The 18,543-nt window shown below is 33.7% G+C and overlaps 1 long non-coding RNA gene across 2 annotated transcripts in view; it reads left to right on the forward strand.

Annotated features, from left to right (window-relative positions):
• Window positions 1-15,129, forward strand: part of LOC127544116 (uncharacterized) — a 276,661-nt gene extending 261,532 nt beyond the window's left edge. For both annotated transcript variants that reach the window (XR_007949371.1, XR_007949372.1), the window contains 3 exons: window positions 9,500-9,557; window positions 11,570-11,652; window positions 12,770-15,129. This is a non-coding gene — a long non-coding RNA (uncharacterized LOC127544116). The remainder of the gene's footprint in view (window positions 1-9,499; window positions 9,558-11,569; window positions 11,653-12,769) is intronic.
• Window positions 15,130-18,543: the final 3,414 nt, after the last annotated feature.

An 18,543-nucleotide genomic window follows, 5' to 3' on the forward strand; every position in this document is an offset into this window, starting at 1 on the left:
TCTGAGCCTTGATGCCAAGGGGTACATCTGTTCACAGGTTAATGCTGCATATCTATTTACCGATGGGCAGCCCAGAAGTCACAAAGACAACTGAATTTTTCCCTCAACTACTAATTAATTGTCTAGTCCCTAATCACTAATTAATCCTAGGAGAAAATCTTAAGGCCTCTTAAAGGTAATGGAATTCCCCTAGGAACAAGAGCTTGGAAGGATTTAAGGAGATGAAATACTTGATTTTAAACTTAAAATGTTGACTTTACTTTTTGTCAGTCTACTCAAGCTTCGCTTTAATTTCAGTAAGCACCTAATAAACATTTGTTGATTGATGGATGGATTGATGATGTATTTCTTCTAGAAAATGTCTATCAGTGACTTGTTCAGAGTCACTTAGCCAGCATATGTCAGAGGGAGATTTGAATCCAAGTCCTTGATGCCATGGCAGTTCTCTAGCCAATTCATTTGTGAATATTACAATGCTCATAAAGGTTAGTTATCATTATGATCATGGTTAGTAGCCCCTAAAGGATAATATAGGCCATCATCTACTCTATGGTTGGAATAATCTTATGTAGACAATCTTACAAAGCAACCAGCTTGCATTAAAATGATTAGTTTTTATAGATTACTCAGGGGAATATATTAGAATGAATGTTACCAAAGGATTTGGGAAGCTTTACATAATTTAGGACAAGAAGAAACAGAGAGGCATAAAATACCATTTTAAATCTCAGACTGGCCAAAAATCTGGGCTTCATTTTATGATAAGGAAAAAATTGCCTCTCTCAATATATACTTACTCACTCGAAGACCTTATTAATCAGATTAAGTATGATAATCATGAAAGGATTTTTTCTTCTTTCTACTTATCACTCTCTTCTTTCCTTCCTTTTGCCCTCTGTTTTTTTTCTTTTCCTTTTTCTTTTTTCTCCCTTTTAGTTCATATGTTCTTTGAGAGCAGGGAGAATGTTTCCTCTAAACTTGGAATCTTCTGCAGTGGCACCATGGACAGTGCTCTGAACACAGTAGACACATGATACACCCAGGCAGGAGACGATAGATTTAGAAGGCCCTTGAAAGAAGGCTCACATGGAGAAGGAAATACTTTTTTTTTTTTTTTTTTTTTTAAATTTTGCTGAGGCAATTGGGTTTAAGTAACTTGCCCAGGGTCACACAGTTAGGAAGTGTTAAGTGTCTGAGACCAGATTTGAACTCAGGTCTTCCTGACTTCAGGGCTGGTGCTTTATCCACTGAGCCACCTAGCTGCCCCAGGGAAAAAAAAAAGATTTTAAAAGCACTTAGAAGATTTAGCTCAAATTAAGAAGATCATAAATTTAGATTTAGAAAGGATTTTACAATTAACACATAATATTTATACTCTATAGTAAATGGCACTTGGATCAAAATAGATTTGCCATTGCTCAGTTGTTTCTGACTCTTTGTGACCTCACGTGGAGTTTTCTTGGCAAAGATACTAGAGTGGTTTGCCATTTTCTTCTCCAGCCCATTTTACAGATGAGGAAACTAAGTTTCCTCAGGGTTCAATGACCTGCCAGGGTCATATAGATAGTAAATGTCTGAGACCAGATTTGACCTCAGGTGCTTTTGACTTCAGAATTTCAGGCCTGGTAATTGTACCACATGAGAGATTAAATAACTTGTTAAAAGACCATCCATAAAGTCTTGTATCTAGGTTCTCTAATCCCTATTTCACTAACCCCTTTCTCCATTACACCATGTTGTTTATGATTTAGCTTTAATCTCACTCTTTCCCCTCCAAGGCACGTAGGGACATGTTACCCTGAATGGTTAGAGATTCTAAAAAGAAAAATAGACCCAGCAACTCTGTGTATTTGTTCTTATTCACACAAAAGTAAAACACAAAATAGGATTCCTCATCATATTGCTCCAAGTCCTTAAACAAACAAAACACACACACATAATCTCCCTGATTGCAGCTGGCTTCGCACAGATATGTGGTGGCTGAATAGCTCATCCTCATCGTCTGATTCAGCACATATCATTTAAATCCAACCATGTGGTGTTTGCTGAAAATGTGGCCTAGAAAATTTGCACAAGGAGAATAGGCTCACTGATAAGCCAGTACTGTTGTTATGATTATACATTTGTTGATCTCTAACAGTGTCTTAGAACATTAAAAGAGGGTGTCCCTTGTCCTCAATAGCCTCAGCATTTTGCATAAAAAGGTACTAATTCATTTGCACATTTCCAATCATGATTCTCTTTTGATGGCAACTGTGTCCAATTCCTTTAATTTATTCCTAAACTAATAAACACTTTGGTTGGGTTTGGGGAATGGGGGTAGAGTCTGTTTTTGTACCTAGAGAGGACTTGATACACATCCTCCCATATCAATTAAGTAATTAAATTTAGATTACTTTAACCTGCTTTGGGATTTTAGAAATTCATAACCCCAAGTTATGTTTTATTTCCCATATCTGAATGTGCTTCAATGTCAAAAGATTTAGATTTCTTTAATTTCTTCACTTCACTGAAGGGCCAGTTTGAAGGATAATAAAATTTATATAGGGAATCCAGACCATATTCCTATAATTGGGCCACCAATTTTGTACTAAAATACATAGAAATTATTGGGATCTTTCTTCTTTCCCTTTGTTCCATTAAAGGATTTAGAAAAATAAGGGTATACTCTGGCTTAAGACTTCTAGAAATTCTCAACTTAGTTGGGAAAGCTAAAGTTAATAGCCTTGGTCAATTTGAATAGATGAGCTTATTTAGGAGCATTGTGGTGCTTAATCAACTCCTGAATAGGTACCTTCTCCTCTAAGTATATTCCCTATAAATATCAATGTATTTTTCCTATTATTTGTTCAGCTGTTCGCCAATTAAGGGGAGATTTAGTTTCTAGTTCTTTGCTAACATAAAATTGGTATATAAATGTGATAGACTATTGTTGTGCCATAACAAATGATGAAAAGAATAAGTTCAGAGAAACCTGAGAAGACTTTTATTCATTGATGCAGAGTGAATTGGTATTTGTAGAAATATATTTTTAAAAATATTAAATAGATAGAGGTTAATCAAAAAGTATCAGGATTTTCATTAAAAACATATTTTTTTTTTTCCAATGTGAGGTCAGGCCACTAACAATGTTACTTAGAGAAAAATCAACCTAATTTCTTGCCTGACTTAAAAGATCATCTCCAAATGTTTTGTATTGATATACATATTTTATTTACAACCTTCACTTGCTTTTATAAATTTAACCGATGTTGCTGCTAACACTATTTATTTTTGTATTAAAATGATGAATTAATTGTAAATAAAGAAGTTTGGCAGACCATAGAGAGCTTCATTTCACTGATTCAATCTCTCTGATTACAACTCTCTCTTTGTTAACTCCTTTCACATGATCCCACAAGCAAAACCTAAGCCTTTTTGGAGGGTCGACAATAACATGAGGACAGTGGGTATTTGCATACCCTTACTCATCTTGTGCCAGTCAGCTGCTGGCTTTAATTAATATGTGCCAACTACATAGTCACACAGATATGACTATTGAAATTACAGTGTTTCATTTGGGACACCCACAGAGAACTTGGGTCAAAAGGACTCTTCACAGGTTCCTTATTCTGGTGAGTAATTTCATAACTGTGTTCTATTTGTCTTTTTTAGATTACGTACTAGTTTTAGGCTTAAATTTTTTTTGACCCTGGCATTGCTCTTCAGATTTGGCATTCTTTTGGTTTTTGGATCCTTGCATTTCTGAGGAAATTAAAGATGCTCTGGTCATATATCCTAGGAAGCAAAACAAAGTTCTGTTTTCTTCACTCTCCCTTTCCCTCTCTCTTCTTTTTCTTTTTTCTCTTCTTCTCTTTCTTTCTTTTCTTTTCTCCTTTTCTCTAGCTTCCTTTCTTCTTTTCTCTCTTTTTTTTCTGTCACTGTTTCTTTGTATTTTTCTTTTTCTGTCTTGCTATCCCTGTTTCTTTCTGTCTCTAGCTTTCCATTTCTCCTTCCTCCTTCCTTTTTTTTAGATAGTCATCAGATGAGGAATAGTCTCCAAGACCATGCCCTGGTCACAGAGCTAGTAACCTGACATCATTGCACTAGAAGCCACAAATTTTGACTCTAATTCTGTTTTTCTTTTGGCTTTAGAAGGGGCAGGCTATCTATAGAAGGCAATGATGTATATGCCACAGGGTGTCATACTGTTGTAGACATTGGGCTTGGAACCAGAGGACATGAGATCAAATTTTAATCCTGCCATTTTTATTGTCTGTATATATATATACTCATGCTCATATGTAAAATGAGGAGAGTAGACTGGAAAACAATCATTTCTTTCTTTTTATTTTTTATTTTTTTGTTCATAGAAGAGTTTTTGTTTTAGCAGAGAACTGGAAACAACGTAGATATCCATTCATTGGGAATGTCTAAATGAAGGATGATTCATGAACATAATGAGATATTATGTTATGAGGAAATAAAGAATTCAGAGAAACATGAGGAGACCTTTGAACTGAGATAGAATGTCATTAGTAGAACCCGGTAACAACAATGAAAATGGAAAAAAAAACCCAAAACATAAATCCAAACAAATTTGACACTGCAAGATTATACTGATCAAGTGTGGCAATGGAGAAAAGATGAGAAAATGCACCTTCTCCACTTCTTTGAGAAGATGAGAGATAATGGTTTTGGAATATTGCACATAATGTCAGGTCCTGTTAATATGTTGTTTAGTTTACTTCACTAACTTTTTTCTCATTATCATTAATAAAAAGATCCCTTGTGATGGGTTGCTGGGAAGGGAAAGGAATATATTTGGAAATGAAGTTGCTGCAAAAACAAAATGTATCCTTAACAATTTTTTTCAAAAAAGTTTGTTGAATTGGATTGGACTGGATTGGGCTGGATTACGGAAGAGCCAACTAACAACAGCCTTTTCACTATAAGTACATAGCAGTCCAAGGAACCTTGTTTCTAAGAGAAGCCCTTGGCAAACAAGATTCTTAAAAGTCAAGCCTCTACACCAGGTGGGAAAGATATAAACAAAAAAGAAAAGGCAGGACCCTTTCTACCACCTCCTGGTAGAAGTCTGAAAGTACAAAAGGGAACTGAGGGAATAATGGGACTGACCAGTATGACTAACCAGTCAGCCTCATTTCTGGGAAGAAAAAAGAGATTATGAAACACTGAGACATGAAAAATAGAGATAGGATAATAGATATGAGGGGGAAAAGCAACCATTTCTTTCTAGTTCAAAATCTATGGAACTATACAAATGCCTGCTACTTGGGCAAATATTGATTACTGCTCCTTCCTCATATTTATTCCTTTTAGTTTAATTTTAATTTTTTAATTTATAGAATAAAATAGGCATTTTCATAACATAGTGTGATGAAAAATGATTGCTCATGAAACTGAAATTTTTATATACAACTTACTATTTTTTTAATATATATATAAAAAAGTTATCACATAAATTACTTTTCCCCCCTTTCCTTACAGAGTGTCTATCATTAAAGACAAATAGATGTGTATACATATATATGTTTATACATATGTAAAATTATTCTATACATACTTCTTTTGATCATATCATATCTTTCTCTGAACACAGATAGCCTCTTCATATGTTCTTTATTGTCAATATGGATATTTATAATAGTCAAAATGACTTATTCACTCATTTATTACTGTATACAATATTCTCTTGGTTCTGCTTAATTTGTTCTTCATTAATTCATCCATATCTATTGTTGATTTTAAGAGAACATAAGTATATGGAGTCAATAGGCGTTCTTTAAGTGCTGGAATTTATAGAATTGTGTCTGTTAGATATTTGATTTGGGAAGATGTGATACTTAGATGTACATAATAAAAATAATAACTAGTTTCTCTAAATGCTTTAAGTTTACTTAACACTCTCCATACAATAAGACTATGAGTTGGGCAGAAGTATTATTACCCTCATTTGACAGATATGGAAACTGTGATTTAGGAAGCTTAAATAGAAGGTTAGTTTAAGAGTTGGAATGCAAACTAGTGAGAATGTCATAGAATCTGAAGAAAGTAGATATGAAACCAGAATTTCTAATTTGAATCATGGTTATTTACCTGAAAAAAGTTTCTTCACTTTCTAAGTGTTTCCACATACAGGATTATTTTAAATAATTTTGAATAACACAAATTATGATTCTATTTATGAAATAGATTCTTTTTGACTCTTTTTTTGAGAAAATTTATAGAAAGAAGAAAAGTGGTGGGTAATGAAGAATGAGTATACATGCATGTTATTATATATTCTGATGGTGGACAGAATGACTAAACTATTCTTTTTCTTTCTCCCTCATACTTTCTTTCCCCAAGAAACTCATCATTGAGAAATTTTATTATGCTACAAGATTAAATCTTCTTTGTACTCACACTTTATCAGTAGGCTCAGGCACTCTGATTGAACCCTCTGACTGGGGAAAGGACTGTGGGTTATAGAACTTTTATTTCAAGATGGGGCTCAGATGCTGATTTCCCATTAATTGCCTCTCCTCCTCCACTTTTGTATGCTGTTATCATATTGTAAACTTCTTCTATAACATTGTAAACTCTTTGAGAACAGGGATTGTCTTTCTTTTTATTTATATTCATATCCCTAATACTTAGTACAGTGCCTGGAATATAGTAGGTGTTTAATAAATGTTTCTTGATTGACACTAGTGAAACCATTGAATGATATTTTAACTAGGCTTTGGGTACAAACTAATATGGTCATATCTGGCTTTATGAATCTTAGATTCATACCCCACCTCTGATACTAGGTCTATAAGCAAATGAATTAACATTAATGGGCCTTATTTTCTTGAGATGTAAATTAAAGATAATAATATCTATGTTTAGGTCATTGTGTGGAAATTATAGTATAAACTTTAAAGTACTATGTAATAAGAACTTTTATTATTGTAACCTTAATAGAGCCATAGGTGAAAATATTACTCAGTTATACTTTTTGTGATATCCAATATCCTGCTCTGCGAAAAGCCCCATAACTGAAAGCAGTTCTCAGTTTATTTCAACATTAAAGTCTATTTCTACAAAATGTAATTTTTTTTTGGAGAGGAGGCAGGAACGTGTTTTCTGAAGAATTCCTTCAAGTGTATGACTAAAATGTAATATAATAGCTCTTATCCATGACTGTATCCTTGGAGATTATATTTTTATATGAACATTATATCCATGCTATGGTGTTGATATCTAAAATATTTGCATCATTTGCATATATTCTCATGCAAACAAATAAAAACAGAAATAAGACAAAGAAATGTAATGAAATGAAAATGATAACACTGTTAAAGAGATAGCATACTATTAGGTAAATAGCACCAAAGTGGGAGTTTAAAAAAAATAGTTTTGGAACAACTAGGTGGTGCAGTGGATAGAGCACCAGCCCTGAAGTCAGGAAGACCTAAATTTAAATTTGACCTCAGACACTTAATACTTCCCAGCTGTGTGACCCTGGGCAAGTCACTTAATCCCAATTGCCTCAGGGGGAAAAATTGATTTTGCTAATCCACACTTTACTATTTATTGCTAATCTGAACATGACTATGTCCTGTAATCCCTCTGAACCTTAGTTTTCTCATCTGTAAAAGGAGCAAGTTATACTGCATGATTCTGAGTTCCACGCCAGCTCTAAATCCTATATTCCAGAGACCTAACCATCTTCACCTCTTCTTCTCTATACCATAGGGAATGATTTGAACTTAAAAATATTAGTTATTTCAGTCAAACAACAGTCTAATTTCATTTAACATTTGGATTCCTGTAGTCAAATAACAATTTCCCATAACTGATTTGACTGGGATGATGTCACTGACCACTCATTTGAGTGAACTCATGTCAATTTAGTTGAAATAGTTGAATTAATTGTGCAGGCATGTTCTACTTTCATCTCTTAGTACTGATGAAGTTGTGGTGGTGGCTAGGTTGTTTCAATTATGTCTGATTCTTCATGACTCCATTTGAGATTTTCTTGGAAAAGATACTAGAGGAAATTTCCTTTTACTTTACAAATAAGGAACCTGAGGCAAACAGAGTAAAGTGACTTGTCCAGTATCATGCAGCTAGTAAGTATCTGAGGTTGAATTTGAACTTAGGTTCTCCTGACTCTAGGCCTGAAACACTTAGTCACCTTGATTCCAAGTCAGAAATTCTGTGTTTGAATGTTGGCTCTATTACTTGGTGGCTAAGTAGCAGGGACTACTTAATCCATCTGTGACTCAGTTGACTTTGGTGTAAAATGGAAAGAATATTATGATATCTGCCCCACAAGACTGTTGTGAGTGAAAGTGAATCATTATAATTGTTCTTTTTTCTCTGCCCTACAGTTTCCCTTTCTGTGAAATGGGGATGCTAATGGTCCCTGTCTTCTTTAAAAGGCTGTTGTGAGAATATGAGATAATAAATTTGAAAGTGCTTTGAACTCTTTAGGGGACAGCTGAGGTAATATATTATCATAATGGGTTCATCTTATTTGACATATTAAAAATAATTGTGACAGTAGGAGGGCAAAGCTGTCTCATTACTGGATATTTAATATAAGCCTTTAGCGGCCTGTTGGCAAAAGAAGCATATTAGCTCAATATGACGCCAGTGGGGAATTGTTTAATTATAACAGAACGGTAGCACAAAAGATATGATTATTGCCCAGGAGCAGTTTGAGATTCAATTCATTCTTATGGTTTTCCAAAGCTGCTTTTAGCCTGTCCTTCCCACTGAGGTTTTGCAAACTATGGAGTGGAAAGCAAATGCTTGAGTTTATCGAAAGATAAAACAGCACATTGAGCTGCAAATGCTTCATGGATCATTCCCTTTTCTGTGACCTCCGACTCCTTGACTCCTTCTAGTTGACCTGTTTTCATCTGATAGTTTTTTTTTTTTTCGTGTGTGTGTGTGTGTGTGTGTGTGTGTGTGTGTTTGTGTGTGTGTGTGTAGTATACTGATCTTGAAAACAACACAATTATTTATATATATATCAGCATCCTCAGAGCTTTGAGGATACTTGGTTGCTTTGCTCTGAATACCTGGATGCTATTTGTGCTATACCAGTAGAAAGATGCAAATAGATTCTATTATAACCCCCAAATGCTTTCAGAGCGTTTGAGAAGGAAATGAAATATTTAGTTCCCATATTTAATGGAAAAAAAGAAGGGTATAAATATATGAAGAGGTGCAGTATAGTCATAGTGGAAAGAGGAGTCAAGGAAACTTGAGTTCAAGATTGATATTTTGCTACTACTACTAATAGTAATGAATAGCATTTTTATGATTTGTGATTTTCAAAGCTCTTTCCATGTGTTATTTCATTTGAATTCCACAGCATTTCTTGGAGGTAGATTCTATCATTAGCCCCATTTTACAGATGTGGAGACTGAGGGCTGAGAAAGTTTGAGTGAATTGCCAAGAGTCACACAAGTAGAAAGTATATGAAGCAGAAATCAAACTCCCATCTTCTTTATTGCAGGTTTAGCAATCCACCCATGACACAATTTGGCTGTTACATGCTGACTTAGTGATCCCAGGTGAGTAATTTAATTTCTTGGTATCATCAAATAAGTCTCTAATATTAAAAATTTTTGATGAGTTCATATCATACTTCCCCTCCCAGAAAAAAAGGATATGATAAAGAAGTGAGGGATATGGTGGAAAAGTGATGTTATGAATGTGCAGTATAAGTATATACTTTGAGTATAGTCTGATTATAGTCTATTAGAGCTCTGTGATCTTTTTGGAGGTAAACATTTTCTAAGTCATTACCTTGACTACTAGTACTAGGCTCAGGAAAGAAAAGCCAAGGTTTTATTTTCCTTTATGGTGCACAACCCAAAATGCTGTCCCTATTGGCCAAGCATAAGTGACATTAATTATAAAAACAAAGAGGGGAGAATAAATGCCCCCCCGATTAGGTCACGATTCAGAGAATCAGTAAGAAGCCAGCTATTTAGTTTTAATACCCTCTTGAGGGCAGGTCATTTTTTAAAAATTTTACAAATACATATTAAAATTGCTCTTCCACAAATTATGCTAATCTGAGGCAAGGTTTCTTTCTTTCTTTCTTTAAAAATACCCCTGGGTTTGCTGTCTCATTAGTAGAAAGTGCATATATCGTCTGAGCTGATAGATTATTTTCATTACCCAGTTTCTTTTAAGGCAATTTAAAAAAAAACCTAAAGGTTGTATCTTCCTAATGAGGTTCCAGTGATCAGAATGGAATTCTTTGTCAAGGTGTTTTGGTGTTTGATTTATATCTAGCCGGCCCAGGTCTTCTCTGGAGGCTTTATCCTTAAATCATTTCCTATACTCTCCAGCAACTTCATGACATCATATTCTTGGCAGCATCTCTACCATTTATTTTCATCTCTACAGGAAATGGGGTTTTTGCTTCCTGGACACTGACTGCATTCTGGCTTCATTCCTTCTGCCAAGTCAGAGATTATCAATTGGACTAGATAGGGTACAGCCAATTATTATGGCTTGATGTTTATTAGAGATTGTTTTCATCTGGTGAATAATTGGAGGATGTTGGGAGCATAGTGAGAAGAACAGATAATGACCACACTGCTTGGTTAGCCAAGCTAAGCAAGAACCATTGACTCATGCAATTGAGAAACCTTTTGATATCTTTCCTGATGCTTTATTGCAAAGACATTTTGCTTCTTCATTGGAAATAAGCAGGCTCAAAAATATCTTTGATGCTTTCAATTCTCTTTATACTGTTGAGGGAGTATATATTCCCTGTGGGAAGGACGTCATGATGGTGACAGTCCTTGAAATGCCTTTTTCAATGTTAAGACTATTTGGTACCATATATCTTTATTTAGAAGTCACCCTCGATCAATAGTTCCACCTTCCCTATGCTGGCTATAATAGCATCTATCCTTGTTTCCAGCTGCAAGTACTCTGCATTTATATTGCAGTTTTCATCAGAGGAGATAGGATGCAGCACTACTTTTAATTAATGAATTCTCATGCCACTTTGGATAGAAAAAGCCATTCTTATATATATATATTTTTTCAGATATGTAAACAAACATACATGGAGAATAAGTTATCTGTTCAAGGTTAGACAACAAGTCATTGACCAATCTAGGAATAAAACATAAGTTTTCCTTAACTATTAGATATTCTCTGAAATCACTTCTCTGAATGAAATCTGTATCATTAAAAGCCATTAAATATGAGAGTTATCATGGTTCCTTCACTACCTGATGTGTATGGATGTGTGTGTGTGTGTGTGTGTGTGTGTGTGTTCCAAATGGATATGTTAGTCTTGCACCATTGGTTCATAAGATGAGTCTCATTTTACAGATACCCACTAATGACTCAGGGAGACTCGATTAACTAACATTAGCTACTCTTCACTGAGAAGGAACAGAGCTCCAATCAGGCTGTGAGATGTCATGGAAGAGCAGAAAAAATAAGAGAAAAAAGCAATTCTAGTTTGTCATCTCCAAGCTCCTGCCTATCCTACTGATTGATTATGTAATCTTGGACAAGTCTCTTAAAATCTAAGCTTCTGCTTTTTCACCTGTAGAATGGGGGTTATGTACCTGCCTTCCTTTTGCCACAGGATTACTATGAAAATCAGATGAGAAGATGAAGTTTGAGTCTCTTGTAGTAAGTAAAGAATTATGTGTCATTCTATCTGAGCTGTTTGAAAATTGTTCTAGATGACCAATATACAACAAAAAAGGAGATAAACGAATTAATGAATTACAAATATTTACTAAGTACTTCCTATAAGCCAAAATGTTGTGGTAAGCATTGAACATATCAATAGAAAATTCCCTACTCTCAAGGAGCATATATTCTAATAGGGATAGGCAAAGTATTGATTAGTGATAGAGATGATGATATTGTTGTGGCTTCTGATATGCTCAGTTGTGGAAAGCTCCATACACTAAAGAAATCGCAGGCCTAGAACTCACAAAGTTATAACAGAAATTTTCATCAACAGAGGAATTTAAAGTTGTAATTCTTATTTTTTCTTATTTGAGTTTCAGAACAACCTGAAAAAGCAATTATAGAGTCATAGTTTCATAGTTTTAGAAATGAAAGGTACTCCATATAATTTATCTAGTTCAAACTTCTACTTTTTAAAAATGAGGAAATTGAAGTGAGGTGAAATGATTTGCCCATTGTCACATTTTTAGTGGATTGTGAAAGCTATAAAATAATCTAAATAATAATAAATTGAAAACTATAAGCATCAGCAGATTGGTTCTAATTCAATCCTAGTTGTTGTATTTCAATTAAAATGATCTAGATTAGCTATGACCTTCAACTTTTTTTGTTAATTTTCTCCTTACTTACTTTTGGCTATTTTAATGAGGTGATGGGATCATGGAATCATAGATTAAGAGCTGAAATGTATTTTAAGAGGGTGTCCAGTTTAATACCCTCATTTTATGTATGGGAAAACTTTGATCCATAAATTATCTGCTCAAGATTACATAGATATTAATATATCAGAGATGAGATTTGAACTCAAGTCTCTTGACTCAATTCATTTGTCTTTACATTTTATAGTAATATGTAGTCTTTTATATTATCTCTTATGTTTTGAAAATAGGCTCTTAGATGTTAATATCCTTGTTTTTCTCTATTAGATGTGGCAGTGCATCTGTTAAATGAAATGATTTTGGACTTCTTTGTTCTATTTATTGTGGTGGCTATCTTGTATTGTAATATGTTTATTTTTTGTCTATTCTTCCTTCTCCAAATTTATTTGAAGAAAACAGGAACAAAGAAAAAAGGAAGAAAGAGAGAAATGAAGGAAGAAAAGAAGAAAGGGAAGGAAGGAAAGAGGAAGGAAGAAGGAAAGAAGAAGACAAGGAAGGAGGAAGAATGAAAAAAGGAAAAAAGAGAGGAAAGGAAGGAAAAGAGGGAAGAAAAAAGAAAGAAGGAAAAAAGGAAGGGAGGGAAAAAGAAGCAGAAATTAACAAATAGGAAAAAAGGGAGGGAAGAAGGAAGGAAGAAGGAAAGGTGGGAATAAAGAAGGGAAGAAAGGAGGACAAAAAGGGGAAAGAAGGAATGATAAAGATAAAAGGAAAGAAAGAAGAGGAAGAGACAGAGTATAATTTTTTTTTTCATGCATTAGACATCTATATTTCCTTCTGTTCTAATAGCAAACATGCCTATTGTTTTGTTCAAAGCTGACATCATTTTAAAAAGTTGGATTGGATATTCTCTAATAACACTGAACAGTTTCTTCTCATCTTTAAATGTTCTTTAAATTTGTTGCTGACTTTGAACTTTGATCTAATCAGATAATGATCTGAATACACATATGAGTCTGAAATGAATGCTCCATCTATAATTAGCAATTTCTTAACAATTGGTATCAATACTTTCATTATTATCCTGTCATGGAGTGCTTGACCACATCCAATAATTTCTGACTTTTTTCTTGAAAAAAAAAAAGATCACTTTTCAAGTCATTTGCAAGACCTTGGATTTTTTCCATTTCTTTATCTTGAAGAATATTTTTCAGCAGTTTTCTGTCTTCTCTCCATACTATAATCATATTAAAGCCATCAAGTATCAAGGTATACCTTGACTTTGTTTTGATAGATTTTGCCAAGTTCTTTTTCAGAATTTCTTAGCTTTATCCCCTGCAGTGTATGTTGACACATGAGCATGTACTCTATTTGCTTAAGCTCATCATGACCCATATAAGGTCAGCTGAGTAAGGATGAAGTGTCCCCATATGAAATGATACTTCTTGTTGCCTCTAGGCACACAATGAAACCAACTGTGCCAGCTTTTTTGCCATTCTGAGGAGGACTTACAGGTCATCCTTCCATTATTCTGCAACTTTCTTATGTCTTTGTTTTTATTTATAGCAAATGGAGATGTGCTTTATTTAGTAGTGCATCAACTTTTCTATTATACAAAAACTACATGTAAGTGTAAATTAAATTACTATTTGTGGATGTTCTAAGAATTGTATGATTTTTTTTTTAGTACCTTCTGCTCCTTTTGCTACCTCTTTTCCTACACATCATTTTCAGAACTGGGGCTATCAGATCATGGAAGCAGAGAAGACTATAGCAAAGGTTGACATCCAATTTGTATTTCCATCTATTTCACTGACTTTCCCCCAACCTGGTGACTAACTTTATCAAGCTGAGCCACTCTCTAAACTTTGGATTTTTATAACAATTTGGTTTCTTTTTCATTCACTTCATTCTTTTTCCTCCTTCCTCTGCTCCTTGCAATTAGGGACATTTGGGGCTGCAAAGTCATGCAAGGCAATCAACTGGAAGCTACAATGGTATATTTAAAATTTTAATATAAATAGATTGTATAGTCTAACTGTCTCTAAGATCATCCTTTCCCTCTTCCCATTCCCAACTGCTTCTGCAGCTGGCATAAAATGAAAAAAAAAAAAAATCTAAAGCAAACAAACATTGAGCTTAGTATTCTGGAGGCTTTGGTTCCATAATCAATTCCATCTCTAACTGGGTTGCCTTGAGTTTAGGCAAGTAAATTAACCTCTATGTCTCTCACTTTCCTGAAATATAAAATGAGGAGATTGGATTATGTTTACTCCTAATTTTCTGACAAGAGACACATGATCTCAAACGTGTACTTGATGCTTATCCAACTAGAATTTAAGCTTTGTTTGAATAATCTTGGAGAATCTAAGCTCACTTACAAGTCACAAAGAAATTGAGAGTAGAATTTATGGAGAGAATGAGGACAACTATGTCATAGTTGTCTTAAGAAGTACTTTTGTTGCCATCTACACCCAGAGAGAGAACTATGGGATCAGAGTGTGGAAGACAACATAGCATTCTCACTCTCCATGTTGTTATTTGCTTCCATTTTGTTTTTGTTCTCAGTTTTTCTTTTCCTTCCTTCTTGATCAAGATAGCTGTGCAGCAAGATGATTGTATAAATATGTAAACATATATTGGATTTAACATGTATTTCAACATATGTAACATGTATTGGACTACATGTATTGGGAGGAAGTGGAGGGAAGATGGGGGAAATTTGGAACAAAAGGTGTTGCAAGGGTCAATGCTGGAAAAATTATCAATGAATATGCTTTGCAAATAATTAAATAAATAAATGATTTTTAAAAAAGTACTCCTATTCTATTCCTCCAGCATCACTAAATAATCACATTTATTTTAAATATAACATTAGGCTTTCTTCTGAAAATTATTATATTGCTATTTGCTTCCTCTATTAGTGAGAAAATGTTTTTTTATGGGAAAAAAGTTCTCTATTGCTTCTCTCTATGTTAACCAATTTGCTCTCATAAGATTATTCATCTACTGGTCAATGTTATGACTATAGTTTGAGTGCCATGGTGACTGGATGTAATGAAGAGCTGGCCATAGATACAATTAAGCAGTAAATAATGTTTTTATTGTTGCCCAGCTCCAGTGGTGCCAAACTCAGATGGAAAGGCCATATATTGATTAAGAAAACTACAAACTAACATGATCTAAGTTGCATTATATTTTTATTTTTTAAACACTTCCCAATTACATTTTAATATTATTTGACATACAAGGGGAGTTTTGTCTGACACTTGAGGCTCCAAGTTTGACACCTCTTTCCCTTTTCTATATTTTGTCCTTTACCAAGACCTCCTTCCCCTACCATTTATCTGCTACACTAATATTATGCAATCATGTTCGCTGTCCCACTTTCTTTCTATCAAAACTCCATTCCTGTGAAGGCTCATCTGTTAATCCTGATTTTAAAAAAGCTCAATAAAGTCTAATATGTTATCTTTTCCAAGAATAATTTGTATTTTTAAGGAGACAAGAAACATCTGATTGTTAAATGTTATGCTATATCTAATCTAGTGTGAATCTATGTCTGCAGAGGAAAAAGACTTTGCTGATATTTTTAAAATTATGCCATATAACAAATTTCCTATTCTCTGTAAGAGCATTTTAAGTCTTCCCCAAGATAGCCAGGATAAAGTGAAAAGAAAGAGGATTTTATTTTGTTTCTAGTTTTGTCCCTAATAGCTTGTTATATGAATTTGATCTCATCATTTAACCAATTTGTCTCCCGGTTCTCTCATTTATATGTAAGGAAGCCAGATCACTTGCCTCTAAAGTCATAAATCATTGTAGAGTCACATTGAAACTATCCCATTTTTGTCCTACTTCACCTAAGGAAGACCACTTTTTAAAATATTTCATTAAATTAAACAATCAGATCTAAGTATAAACAGGGTTTGTATACCTCTAATCAAAGTCATTAGCATGATAGATTATGTTATGGATTAGCAACACAAAAATTTTAAAAGATAGCAAAAAAAAAAAAAAAAAAAAAAAAAAAAGGAAGAAACTGTCCCAGAATTGTAGCAAGAGATTCTGAAAGCTAGATTTCATAAATTGGAGAGTAACGTTTCTAACATCCCCTAAGGAATAAAGGGAGGATTGAATTATGGCAGTCATATACTAAACTCCTCCAGAGGATTTGTGATTTCTACTTAAGTTCCTTAGAGAACAGACCGCATGAAATCATCAAAAGTTCCTATTGGCAATGAGCAAGATGAGCAAAATCAATGAGAGGGGAACAGAATTGTTTTTAAGTAGAAGATATTATAAAGTTTTTCTGTGACTCTTCAGTGCATCTTTGAAAGTGACATATTTTCAGTAATAAGTAAAATGTCAGGGTGACCTGGAAATAATGAATATCATGCTTTTTGAAGGTCATTAGCAATCATGATACCACCTTTAAGCTATAAAGGACTTTCCAGGCTTACACAATGTGCATTCGTTCTCTAAGTGAACTTAGATTTTTTATCCCATTAGTTTGTGACCAATTTCTAAAACTATTCTTTCTGTACTTTTTCATTTATCACATGATAAGGAGGAATTGAAAGTCTTCGAATGTGCTGTTGCAAATATTTAGAGAAACATTGTATCTTATACTGTATCCACACAGCCCTGCGGGATGTACTATTTTTATTGAATTAATTGGTTAATATAATTTAACTTTTTTGATTTTAAGAAAGAAAGAATTTTGGCATTATTGAACTATAGAGACTGAATTGACTGTATACCTAAAATGTGTTAATCTAAATAACCAGTTGTAGCATGTTTCACCTTTATACTTTCAGAATTTTCAAAATCATTAAAAAATGTGTGGTTGAGCCTTTTAAAGGAAAGACAAAATTAAAAGAGACAGAACACTCCATCTATTGACTCTGTGCCTTTTCATGGTTAACCCTCATTGCTGAAATAGTATCACTTCTTATTTCTGATTGCTACCTTTCCCTACACTAATTCAAGATTGAGCAAAAATTCTAGTTTCCACAAGATTCCCTTTGTTGGACCCTACCTCTGCTAAAGCATTTAATCTAAGATCACATCTCATTTACTCCATGTAAATCTTACATTTGCATAATTGTTTACCTGTTTATTTTCCTCTTTGAATAAGAGTTCATATCAGTAGTCACATGGGAAAAAAACCTCTAAATCACTCGATTAGAGAAATGTGAAATTAAAACAACACCTATAAGATTGGCTAATATGACAAAAAGGAAAAGAATAAATGCTGGAGGACATATGGAAAAAGTTATGCCATTGTTGGTAGAGTTGTGAAGTTGTCCAACTATTCTGAAGGACAATTGGTAATTTTGTGCAAAAGATTATAAAACTATGTTATATCCCTTTGAGACAGCAATATTACTACTAGATCTATACCCCAAAGGATCAAAGAACAGGAAAAAAGGGGGTTCTTTGTACAAAAATATTCATGGCAGCTCTTTTTGTAGCAGTAAATAATTGGAAATTGAGGGGATACTCAATGATTAGGGAATGAAAAAAAGTCGTGGTATATGATCAAAATGGAGTACTATTGTGCTATACAAAATGATAAGGATAGTTTCAGAAAAACCTTGGCAGTTTTATATAAATTGATGCAAAGTAAAATGATCAGAACCAGGAGATTCTGCACAGCAACAGCAATAATGTAATGATGCTCAAGTGTGAAAGACTTACCTATTATAATCAAGACAATGATTCAAGATAATTTCAAAGAATCTATGATGAAAAATGCTACTTCTAGAGAGAACCAGTAAACTATGGATGCATATTAAATATACTTTTAAAAAACTTTCTTCATTTTTCTTGTTTTTGTGTATATATGTTTGTTTTTTGTAGCATGAATAATATGATTTTTTTTTATGATTTCACAAATATATTTGATATATTGCTTGCCTTCTCATTGGGTGGGGGAGGGCGCAGAAGTGACAGCATTTAGAAATCAACTTTAAAAAAATGAATATTAAAAAATTATAATGGTAAAATATTATTGATATAAAATTAAATGAAACAACAATGAAAAAGTAGTGGGACTTCTTCAAGTCAGTGTTTTTGCCTTTGTATTCTTAGTGTTTAGGACAGTGTCTTGAATGTAGAATGTGTTTAGTAAATTCCTGTTGATTGATTGACTTATTGATTGACAACTGAGAAAGCATTGTTCTAGGAATAAAGTTATCTGAACTCAAATCTTTCTATACACATA

This window comes from Antechinus flavipes, chromosome 1, assembly GCF_016432865.1.
Source record: "Antechinus flavipes isolate AdamAnt ecotype Samford, QLD, Australia chromosome 1, AdamAnt_v2, whole genome shotgun sequence".
NCBI lineage: Eukaryota > Metazoa > Chordata > Mammalia > Dasyuromorphia > Dasyuridae > Antechinus > Antechinus flavipes.